Genomic DNA, 12,096 nt, shown 5'->3' with positions numbered 1-12,096 from the left:
TATTCTGGGAACTGAAGCAGATTTGGCTTCTCAGTCCAAGCACAAGTACCTTTGCACAGCAGCTGCCCCTGGAGGGGCTGAGCCCTCTGCCCCAGGCACAGCTCACTCTGCTCACTCCATCCTCCAGTTTAAAAATCATCTGCACTGCTCCAAGTCGTTTATCATACTCTTGGAACAATTTCTTACCCCACTGGTGTTGTGAACTCCACAGATTTCCTTGTTCTCTGTACTGGATGGAAATCACGAAGGCCAGGATGCAGCTATTCCTAAGAACTCCCATGATCACACTTACAGCTTTGTCACGGCCTTTCCATGACTTTTATATCCTATGCTGATGAAAAAAGAGCAGAAACAGGGGGCTCACACGATCTTCTAGACAGCTCTGATGCTGCCTGGTCACACAAAGATGGATTTGTTCAGAGCAGCTCACAGAGAACCCACTCCTCCCCAAAAAGCACTAATTTTACACTCAACTTCTTTTCACTGTGGACAAGAGAAAACTGATTAAGCACCAGAAGCGGTCCTTAAAAAAAAGTGAATCTGCTCATCTGCTCTCTACCAAACAAAAATAACCTGGAAAAGTGGCAAATCTAAGTGTTTGCCCAGCAAATAGGACAAATCATCCTGCAGTGATCCTCACTTTTTCCTCCTGCTGCCTGGAACTCCTGCAGGCCTTTGTCACCACAGGAACGATGGCTGGTGCCACCAGCACAATTAATTTAATTCTCTGATCTCAAGAGGTGCAAAAGCTGTATTAGAAGGCTGTGAAGTGCAGAGCTCTGCTGCATTTTGTCCCAGGCTCCATCCATCCCAAAGTCCAGCAGGCTGTTTGCTGGTTTGGTTTGCTGCACAGGAACATCTCCTGCACTGATTCCTGCTGGGTTAGCTGAGCGTGGGGGAGATGTGTGGTCACCTCAGCCACTGTGCGAGGAAAAATTCCTGTATCAGGAAATACTCTGTAATGCCTCACCGTATTTGTTTTTCATGCAGGTCACCACCTCCACCAAAAGGAAAAGGACTTTTATCCCCTCTGTCCCCCAACTCCAAGCCAAGAGCCCAGTGCACCATCTCACCTCCAGCTCGGATTGTTACAGAAATACCGTTTGTACAGAAATACAATTTGCTTTCCTACACCTAAAATCTTTTGTGCCAACCCAAATTTGGCCCAGGATGAAGCTCTTAAGGCACCAACATTGTCCTTCCACAAGGACAGCAGCTTCAGAGGATGGGCAAGGACCAGCAGCTTCTGCCCATGAGGGGACGCATCAGATTCCAAAATATCACAGAATGATTTGGGTTGAAAGGGACCCAAAAGCTCATCCAACACATCCCCTTGCCACAGGCAGAGACATTTCCCACTTTTCCCACTATCCCAGGTTGTCCCAAACCCCATCCAGCCCAGCCTTAAACACTTCCATATTTACACACAGGTATATTTTATCATCCTCACCACATACACCTATATATACACACATCTTTTCACATACAGGCACACACAGAGAAGAGTGAATTCCACTGAATTCCATCATCCCTGCAAAACTAAATCCCAGGGTGTTCAAAACCAGTGCTCTGAGAGGAGTTTCTGAAGAGATTGTTTCCAGCAGCTTGCCCAAAATGGCCCAGCCCATGGGAAAGAGCATCCAGCTCGAGGGTGGTATTCAGTGATGATTAAGAAACACAGCTTTTCTCCCTCCTCTCCCTCTTAATTCCCTGCCTTTATCCAAACTGGCCCAGCTTTGGTGGGTTTTTATGGGAATTGCAAAGGAGGTATTTGCCAACCATCCAATCACTGCTCCCAAGTGCAGAGGCTTGAATTGGTCACCCCGCCTTTATTTGTGTTTCTTTTTAATTGTGCATTTAATTTTAAATGTATTTTCTCAGTCTCATCCTCCAAAACAGCTGAACAGGTTTCATTACAGTCTCCCCAAAAAGCACCAGCAAGCAACTGGTTGGAATGTTTTTGCCTGAAGTTTGGCATGATATGAACAACTGAAAACAGGATTTTTAAACACAGAAAGAGCTTAGGAACGCCACCATTGCCCTCTCCCAGATGAAGAACATCCATCAATCCCCTCTCAGGGCTCTTCACCCACTCCTCTCTGCTGGTTTGCTTTGCTGCAATACCCAATTTAGGCTGCCTGGTCTTTTGGAAAAGACCTCGACAGTTTATTTGTCCATAAAATGCACATCAGTGCTGCTTTGCACCCAAACCCATCCATTTTAGCCACGAAGGTGTTGGTTTCACACAGCTGCCCCAACAAGTTTCTAAAAATTCCCTTTAGATGCCCACGCACAGGCCACCAGCAGGATTTCTGAGCAGGCAGAACGTGAATGTGTGTGTTGTGATACACACAGTTCACATTTCCATAATCAGGATTTCACGTTACTCAAAAACAATTGGATGTTTGGTTTAGGTTCTTTTTATTTTTTTTTTTTTTAAAGTCTCCAGCAAACCCTGAAGCTGGGGATGAAGGAAAAAGGAAGGGCAGGTCAAACATGGCCACACACTTGTTTTTACACGATCCTTGCCCAATTCTATCTCTCCACAGCCGAGCAACAACAAAAAAATTCCCTGTCCCAAAAATCAGATGGCACCCTAAGGAAGCCCGCCATGAATAATAAGGAATCAGAAGGGGACGGGATGGGGCAGGATGCTGACACATCTGATGCTGCCACTCTTGTCAGCTCATTATTTGAGGCAGCCTGGGCTCCCCATGAGGTCCCACGGAGCACTAATGACTTAATCAAGGGACCTCCCTGGGGCTGAGGGAGATGCTCATGAATACCAGCATCAAATCAAAGCCTGGGAAATCAGTGGCACCCTATGGAAAACTGATGGGATCAGCTGGTTAATCCTTAAGCCATTAAGTGATGCCTCGCTTCTGCCTCATACCAAAAAAAAAAAAATTTGCCCTGACTAGAGCTGGAGGCACGAGGAATGCTAAAAAGCCAAAAGTGGGGGAGCTGGGTTGCAGAAGTCTGCAGAAAACTGTTCCACAGTTCTGGATAGTGCCATGAGGGACAGGACAAGGGGGAAAGGCTCCCCATGGACACAGGGCAGGGTTAGATGGGATACTGCGAAGGAACTCTTGGCTGGGAGGGTGGGAGGCCCTGGCACAGAGAAGCTGTGGATGCTCCTGGATCCCTGGAAGTGTCCAAGGTCAGGTTGGATGGGGTTTGGAGCACCCTGGGATAGTGAAACGTGTCCCTGCTCGTGGCAGGGGGTGGGATGAGATGATCCCTGAAGTTCCTTCCAACCCAAACCATTCTGGGACTCCATGGTTCTAAGGCAGGAGTATCTGTGCACAGGCACATCATTTCCAAAGTTAAAAGCACTTTTTTTTTTTGGAGTAATCTCATTTTCAAGCCAAACCGGACAGCAACTTTACAGTCACCGAGTTCCTCGTGCACACTCAGTGCTGCAAAATCTGCAGCGACTTCAAATTCTTTGCTATTAACATATTCTCCATATTAATCTTCCCCAAATGATCCATCCTGGGAATTTATGTACGACTCAGTATTAAAATCCACTGTAACTGTGTCTCTGAGCATGTCATGGAGCTTAAATACAGGCGGGCAGAGGGCATTAAGAGGCTGCAGAGAATCATTTTCTAGTACATTGGAAAGGACAAACTGCTTTTACGAGTGTGTGTTTTACAGTCTGTTTTTTCAAATTAAATCTAAAATAGTTCCCAGATGGAAGCTGTGTCATTCCAACTTCAATCTCAGGAATACTTTATTTTAAAAAATAAAAAAATTAAAAAAAAAAAAAAAAGAGGTGAAAATCTGAGTCTGCTGAAAGGCCAACAGTGTCTTGTGCTGCTCAGAGAGGACTCAGGCACATGGTGAAAAAAAAAAACAAAACCTTGAGACTTTTTTTCTGAGCAAAGATTCAAATAATAAGGAAACAGTCCTAAAACACTATCATCAAGGTTTGTCCTTAATTCCACAATGAGTGCATCAGACTGTGGCAAATTTCTTTAGAAAGCCCCAGGCACCCACGAGGCAGCTGGAGAAAAGGAAGGATTCCCTTGCCCACTGTGTTGTCACCCACTGCCTCCAAGCAGCTTTCTGCAAATCAATCTATTCCATTATTTTTAATAATCCCATATAGCTGTACCATGGCTTTAACACTCTTCCCAACTCACAGCACCTAAAAGCTGGAACTCAGCTTTTCATGAGCATCAGCAACGATGGTCCAGCTCACCTCTGATTCCAGCGCTGGACAGGTGATGCAGATCCCTCTGGTTTTGCCAAGCAAACTAATACTTGGAAAAGCAGGGAGCAGCAGATGAAACCAGCATGATTGGAGCTGGAGATGAGGGTAAAAGTGCAATCAGCCCCTGGCCTGATTTACAACTCCCACGGATTTGTGATTTGGTCTGGATGGACAGACGTAGGAGGGGTTTGATTACAGCACCCCAGGGATGGAAAAAGCAACTCCCTTGGCAACTTCCAGCCTGGCTGCTACAGGACAGAAGGGATAGGAGGGGAAATCATTACAAACATCTGCTCTTCCACAGTGCAGAAGGAATAACTCCTGTGCCCTACACACTGAGCTTGGTCTTACTCTCCCCTCAATCAGGACGGCCACACGCCTCTCCCAAACACCTCCTGGGTGTCCTGGCCTTATCCCAGTCCAGAAACCATGGCTATCCATGGATCAACAGCAGCCCAGCACTCCTCAGCATGTCACCCTCCAGCCCCCTGCCACAGCCAGACCCCTAGGGATCACCAGGGAACAGGGCAGGAACAAATAGATGTGCTGAGAAAAAAATGCTTGGGAGGAACTAAAAGCAGATTCACATTTCCTTTACTGGCATTTCCTCTCTGTGGACCCAATCTCCCACCTGCTAATGCTGTCCTTATTCCAGCTTCTGGCTTCTACCCCAACCTTTTCCAACTCCCCATCCATTGTAGAATCATGGAATATCCAGAGCTGGACCCACGAGGATCTCAATCCAGCCCCTGGTCCTGCACAGACACCCCAACAATCCCACCCTGTGCATCCCTGAGAGCGTTGTCCAAACTCTCCTGGAGGTTTGGCAGCCTTGGGGTGTGTGCCCATTCCCTGGGGAGCTGTTCCAGTGCCTGACACCTTCTGGGGGAGGAATCTTTTCCTGAGATCCAACCTAAACCTTCCTGACACAGCTGCCTGGGTGCTGTTCCTGCTTACAGAGAGATCAGAGCTGCCCCACTGTTGCCCCTCAGGAGGAATTATCCAGCCTCCATCCCTTCTTTCTGACGTCCTCCCATCCACATCAAATCCCAGCCTACACTACAAATTCTGCTGAGCACAGAGATCCCGTTACAGCAAATTAGCAGAACGTTGCTCTGCTTTGCAGCTTAGAGAGGATCGAGTTATGGCCCAGCTCACTCCTGCCAGTGCCGTCAGGAAAGCTCCACTCTGCCTCATGAGGGACAAAACCATTCTGGACAAACTGAAGGGCTGGGAGGGAAGAGTTTTGATTGAAAAACGATCTCATAACTGGGTAGAAATAGTGCTGTCAGCAGCAGCCAGACACACCATGCCAGAAGGAGTTATCCCTTCTCCAAACAGTTTCAGGCAGCGCAGTCAGGAGTGGCAACACCAGCTCAATTCCACGCTTGCTCCCTCCTAAAATCAATTTTCCAGCCGCACACCCATAGTTCATCTGCCAAGTGGCCGTGTCTGTGCTGTGCTCACAGTTCTGACTCCCCTCAGAGGGAGCTCTCCCTGGAGCTGGGATTAAACACAGACATCTCTGAGCAGGGATCTCTCCCCTCTGCCTGTCACCAGTCCCACCCTTTGCTACCAGAATCACTCTTGAAGCCCCAACCTCACCTGAGGTTCCTTCGCCAGCCACAAAGTGCAGGTTCCCATATTAATTTCTGCTCCCTGAAAACCCGAGGACGCAACAAGAGCAGAATAATAATGCCAATTACTGAGATTTGATGCAGTCATTTCGGAGCCAATTAACATAACGAACCTCTGTCTCTTTCAGATAAGCAATCTCAGAGCACTCCAGTTAAAGGTGAGGGGCTGAAGCGCAGAACAAGAACGTTAAGCACTGATTACAGGAGCAGAATTGGGAAAGATTTCCACACAGTCCTTCCTCCAAAAATCCACCTCCCAGCCCTTCCCTGTCTCCACACACACACACACACACATCAAGGAGGACCTGTAGTATTTTTTAATCTGTATTTTGATGGCACACTGAGGGATTAGAGCAGGAAGCTTTTGATGACAAAGCTCCTGAGCCCACCCAAGCTTGGCAGCCGAGAATTCAGAGGAAAACAAGGAAAGGAAAAAAATCAGCAAGTTCTGGCTGAGAAGCAGCACATTCCACCTGCTGCATGACAGAGAACTCCCTGCAGAGGAACAGATCCATCCCTCTCACAGGGAGCACACGTGTGCTGTTTGCTCCATGCAAAATGTGGCCGCAGAGACTACAAAGGATCCACACTCCAGACATTTGTGACACTTCCAATCATCACAGAATGGTCTGGGCTGAAGGCACCTGAAAGACCATCTGTCAAAGACTCTTAAAAATCGATTTCCTGCCACCTTCTACTATCCCAGGTTGTTCCAAGCTCTGTCCAACACTTCCAAGGATCCAGGGGCAGCCACAGCTTCTCTGGGAATTCTATTCCAGGGCCTCATCACCCTTACAGGGACAATTCCTTCCCAATATCCCATCTATACCCCACCCTTTGGCAGTGGGAAGCCATTCCCTGTGTCCTGTCCCTCCATCCCTTGTCCCCAGTCCCTCTCCAGCTCTCCTGGAGCCCCTTTAGGCTCTGGAAGGGGCTCTGTGCTCTCCCTGGAGCCTTCTCTTCTCCAGGTGAGCACTCCCAGCTCTCCCAGCCTGGCTCCAGAGCAGAGGGGCTCCAATTCTTGGAGACAGTCTCCTCTGGACCCACTCTGACAGATCCACATCCTTCCTGGGCCAAGCATTCCAGTTCTGGAGGAAGAAAAACATCACACTAGCATTTAGCACACTAAGTGCTGGGGAAAGAGCTTATTTATGACTTGAGGGGTCTTGAGGGTGGCAAAGCTGAGGCCATCAGCATGAGAATTTATGATTTATCAGCCCTGATAAAGCCACACCACAGTAACGGGAATTTCCTGCTTTTGAAGCTGCCCAAACGGTTTCAGTATTATTTTTTTTCCCCCTCTTCTTAGAAATTAACTAAAAGTGTGGGTATGGTGAGTGCAAACGACAAAACCGTAGGAGAAAAAACAAAGAATGAAATCAGGGTGTATGGCCTCTGCCTACAAACTGAACGTGTCTCCTCATCCCCCATTCCTCATCCAGGACACTTCCCTCCTTTGCTTCCAACTCCACCACAATCCTCACTCCATTTCTCAGCTCCTACACATTTGTCCTTCCCTGTCTCATCACAGAAGTGCCCCAGGAGGCTCCAGTAAATGCATCAGGATTTCTTACTAAACTTTGTGTAGAGGCACCCCAAAATGCTGATCCTTGCTGAAGCACTACACAAGACACCCACAATACCCACAAAACCCCAAGAAGAACAAACCATAAACATGAAAGATCCAAAACACTGGCTGGGTTTTACCCAGAAGGGCACAACCCACCCATGGGAGGGGGTTGAAACTACATTTTTAGAGTTCCTGAAAACCCAAATCTTGTGTTTCTGTGATTTATACTCTTGGGCAGAAAGGTTCCATCACATTAAATAACCATCAATCTCGCAGTTCCTCAAATCATACAAACTGCAGACACACAAAATGTGAGTCTAAGCTTGTGAAACGAAGAGTTTAAAGCTCGTGCTCTGTCCCATGGAACCAAAAAAATCTATCCCGTGATCCAGAAGAGGACAAGGACCAAGGATGGGTTGCAATGAGGATCAAATTAACAAACTGATGAAAATAACGTGAGGTTTGATTTTCAGACAGCGAGGTCACAGCAGTACAATCTGGGTGTACTTTTAAATAATTTTAAATTTTAAAATGGCCACAGCTACACTTTAGGTTAAGCTGGAAGTGTCCCAGGCCAGGTTGGAGCAACCTGGGACAGTGGAAGGTGTCCCCTGCTCATGGCAGGGGCTGGAATGAGATGAGCTTGAAGGTCCTTCCAACCCAAACCATCTGGGATTTTAAGCTCAATCATCACCCCCAAGCTGCCACATCAAACAGCAAACAGGAATTTTGATGTTTATTTGGCTACAGACTAACAAGGAACCATGCCCAGGGCTCTTGGTCACTGCCTTAGTGTACAACCAGAAGCACCAACTACCAGAACTTTTGAGATGCCTTGAAGGCAGTAATTAGGCCAATTAAGACAAGACAAAATGACTTGCCCAGGGCCACAGAATGCAGTGACCAAGGTGTTTAGGAGTCTTGTTCACAGCCCTGCTCCCCAAGCCCTAAGAGAACCCCCACAAGACAAATTCACAGAGGGCTGTGGGATGAGAAAGCTGCACTGCAGCCTCTCCCTCTCTCCCTCTCTGCCCACAAAGACAAGACTTTTTGATGAGTGATTTCACACAAGATGTACAGCCTGACTTAAACCAGAAAGAAACCAATCACAAATCCCTCACCCCCAATGCTCAGGGCACCTGAAACGCTGCTGAAGGTTCCATGCTCCTTTGTGAACGAGTAAAGCTACAAATAGGAGGGAAAAACCACAATTTTCCACGTGCTTCAGCAGCAGGAAGCACTGCCCAGGATCTCCCAGGCAGGGATCTCCCAGCCCGACCTCAGGAAGCCCACTGCTGTGCCAGGTGAGGCTCTCCTGACCACGCAGTTTCCTTGGGAAAGGAAAACAGGATAAAGCTTCCAGGGCTCCACTGCCTATGACTCAGGCATATCCTGATACTCCAATTACGCTGGAGATGGGAATAACTAATTAATCAGGAGTCATGGGATCAGAGCGAGCAGCTAGATATTTTGGGTTAATTTAATTCTTTCACCTCAAAAGCATCTCAAAGTTCCAGCAACAAGAGATTCCCTTTAGAGCATCCCCCAGCACAACAATACTCACACTCAGTACCTGCATTCCAACCCCTCCTGCAGCTCCTGACATCTCCAGTGGTTACAGATTTCCCTGGGAGAGGTTTCTGGCAGCCTCGCTGGTTTTCAGTGTTAGGATGCAACAGAAAAAAAGGAAATTCATGAATTGTCTGCAGCAATTTGAGGGAGATTTGTGGCCATAGCAACATTACTATAATCTATGCTTGCAGGGAACAAAATCTGATCACGTCGTTCCCACCCTCCCCACCCCACCCATAAGGCTGGAAAATGCTGTCCAGACACTCCCCAGTCGCCCAAAGGTGCTCTCCCACTGGCTGCCCCTGACATGAAATGACTGAGAAGAGGATTTAGAGTGACTCTGGAAGGCTGTGCAAGACATTCACCGTGCAGACAGACCATCCCAAGCAACCAGCAGGCTGCTGTGCTGCTTCAGGAAGGGGACAGTGCCTGGTTTTCCCGGTGATCCACCCGAGCCATTCCCACAGCTCCCAGTGAGGAGCCTGAGACAGCAGACTGGGCTGGGGAAGAGCTGAAGACATTCACTGTAGCTGGTATCACAAAACAAACAACTCACCGCAGGTTTATTGCTGCAGGTTCTGTCCCCTCCCTGTCACTCACTGCATCTCCTCACTCTGAAATCCATCCAGAGCATCCTTAGGCTCAGGCAGGGCTCTGTGCCATGCCTGTCTGGGGGTCTAAGCTGCACTCAGGCCTGCAGGCACTCCTGTAATCCCAATAAAACAGGGAACCAAACCACTGAGGAATTAATCTAAGGAGCTGGCTGCCTGCTCCCTGTGTCACACATCTCCCACAAGGAAGATGCCTCTGGAGAGGCCGGGCTGCCCTGCCCAGCTGAAGGCAGAGATTCCTATTAATGCTCTCACTATTTTTAGCTTCACAAATCAGGGAGAGAGAGCTGACTCGTGCTTCCTGCCCCCAGCCACAACATCTGGGCTCTTTATGGTCATTCGGGCTCCTTTTCCCACAAGGCAGAGCCTGGAATGTGGCAAGGTGGAGCTCTGGGAAAGAGGGGGGAAGAAGAGGCAGCAAACTTTCCGAATCAGCAGGGAGAAGCAGAGGGCTGCAGTAATTCCACGGCTGGGATAACTCAGCAGCAGTGATTACAATCTGCCCACTTCATTTGGCCCTGCGAGTTTCTATTAAGAGGCACAGTAGGAGGAAATTTTTGTACAGTAGTTAAGGCAAGTTAAGGCTGGGTGACTGGGGTTTGATTCCCAGCTGGTGCCCTCAGACCCTTCTGAGCAACCTCAGGGAATTCTGCTCCGCTTCCCCGGCTCGCAGCATTCCTTGGGAATTCACCAGGGAGCTCGTGGGTCACAAATAGCAGCCGAGAGGAGAAATAAAATCAAAAGCTACTTCCTGTTCTTTTGCAGGATGTCAAGTGTCATACAAATTTGTAAGGCGACCAGAAGATGTAAATACGACCCAAAACTGACTGATTGGCATCTTCCCATCCATCCATCAGTTGTACAGGAAGGAAAGGGCACAGCCTTGCTGAGCCATTCCCATAACCCCCATGCTGCCACGGAATCTATTTGAGGACATATGTCTTGATAGTCTCAAAAGATGATCTTGGGAGACAGGAAAAATTAATCATCTTGTGCTGGTCTGGCTTCAACTACTTCATAGCTCTGATTCTGGAATAAAATCTGAGCATGGGAGCAAGAATTGCCAGGAACATACAAAAACTCGAACTTGAAGCTTAAAAAAAAAAATTTAAAATGGGATTGAACCACTCACAAGTTAAACATAATAAAAGAATGAAAGGAAGGAGGAAAAGATGCTTATTGCTGACCCTTCAGTGCTGCAGCTCTGAAGTTTGGGGGTTTTTTAGAAGAAAACATATTCCATTACCCAGGAATGGTTTTCCGGGGCAAAGGTAGCTCTTTGTAAAATGCTCTGAGGTCCTCCAAACAAAGGCCAAAACAAATTAATGACAGAAACGTCCAGTCCAAAACTCTCACTTCACATCACCTCTGAATTGCTGAGACAACGTTTTAACCCCTCACAGGGGCTTCAACACCAGAGAAACAACGCGGGGCTAATCTGGAATAAAAGGTTGTGGCAAAAATGGGAACCCCTTGGCAGCATTTTCTCCCATCACCTTTCCATATCCAGACCCAGCAGCAGCACAGGGATCCCACGAGTCCCTCAGTTTGTGCTGTGGGGTGAGTGGCTCAGAGCCTCAGAAGACAGGCAGCAGACTGAAGTCACCCTGTGCCAGTTTGAAGGCCAAACACGTCACCCTGAATAAAGCAAGAGGCCAGGAAACAGCCCCAGAGCTCTGCTCTGCTTTCAGGGGAAGTGTCAAGAGCAGCACTGGTGCCACTGACCTACTTATCCCCACAAAAGGGCCACAGAAACGGGCAACAGCCCCAGCTCCATGGCTGCTGCTGTGCCCGGCTCCCACGGTGCTGAAATCTCTGGAAAATGCACTAAAAGGAACATAGAACAGGTGGGACCTTCCAAGACTGCTCCAGTTTTCCCAGAAAGAGCTGCTATTTTTGCCACTGTGTTACACAAGGGCAGAGCCGGAGCAAGGCTGTGTTTAGGAAATCCCATTTGCACCTCTGCCTTCCAACAGCAACTTCTGTCCAATAATCTCCCTAAAGCTAAAACCCTTCTGTAATCATTCCAGGAGGGAAGCGCAGACAGGCTGCATTTTTTCAGGATTGAAAGCTCGCAGAGCTGCAGGAGTGTTTCAAGAAATGATCATTCAATCGGAACACAAAGCCACAGACAAGGATGTGGGAATGCCGAGGAGGAAAAGCCCACACAGCTCCCACAGCTCCAGCCAGAGCCATCACCTCAGGGATCCAGGAGTCAGGAAAAAAAAAGAGCAAAAGAGCCTAAGCTCATCTATTTGGCAACTCAGGAACACACCAGACACAGGATACCAGGATGAGCAAAAGTCACCACAGAGCCCAGCAATCCCTTCGGGGCACGTGGTGAGGTCTGAACCAAATCTGGAGCTGTGGCTTTATTTCGGGTCATGTTCAGAAGTTCAGTCCTAAAGGAAACCTTGCAAACAGCAAAAAGATAAATGAGAACGCCACAGTAACAGAGACAAACACTGACAAATTAAATTAATTAAT

At 48.0% G+C, this 12,096-nt stretch overlaps 1 protein-coding gene across 3 annotated transcripts in view; it reads right to left on the bottom strand.

Moving 5' to 3' along the window:
* EXTL3 (exostosin like glycosyltransferase 3) overlaps positions 1-12,096 on the bottom strand; it is a 114,103-nt gene that overhangs the window by 55,100 nt on the left and 46,907 nt on the right. Inside the window, exon 1 of one of the 3 annotated variants that reach the window (XM_066314587.1) lies at positions 9,000-9,090. The exons of the other annotated variants lie outside the window; for them this stretch is intronic. The gene's annotated coding sequence lies outside the window, so the exon portion shown is untranslated. Of the gene's footprint in view, positions 1-8,999; positions 9,091-12,096 lie in introns of those variants that run through there. 3 annotated transcript variants of the gene reach the window in all.

Source organism: Sylvia atricapilla, chromosome 3 (genome assembly GCF_009819655.1).
Source record: "Sylvia atricapilla isolate bSylAtr1 chromosome 3, bSylAtr1.pri, whole genome shotgun sequence".
Taxonomy (NCBI): domain Eukaryota; kingdom Metazoa; phylum Chordata; class Aves; order Passeriformes; family Sylviidae; genus Sylvia; species Sylvia atricapilla.
The sequence above is the reverse complement of the archived record's forward strand: the minus strand, read 5'-3'. Positions and strand labels throughout refer to the sequence as shown.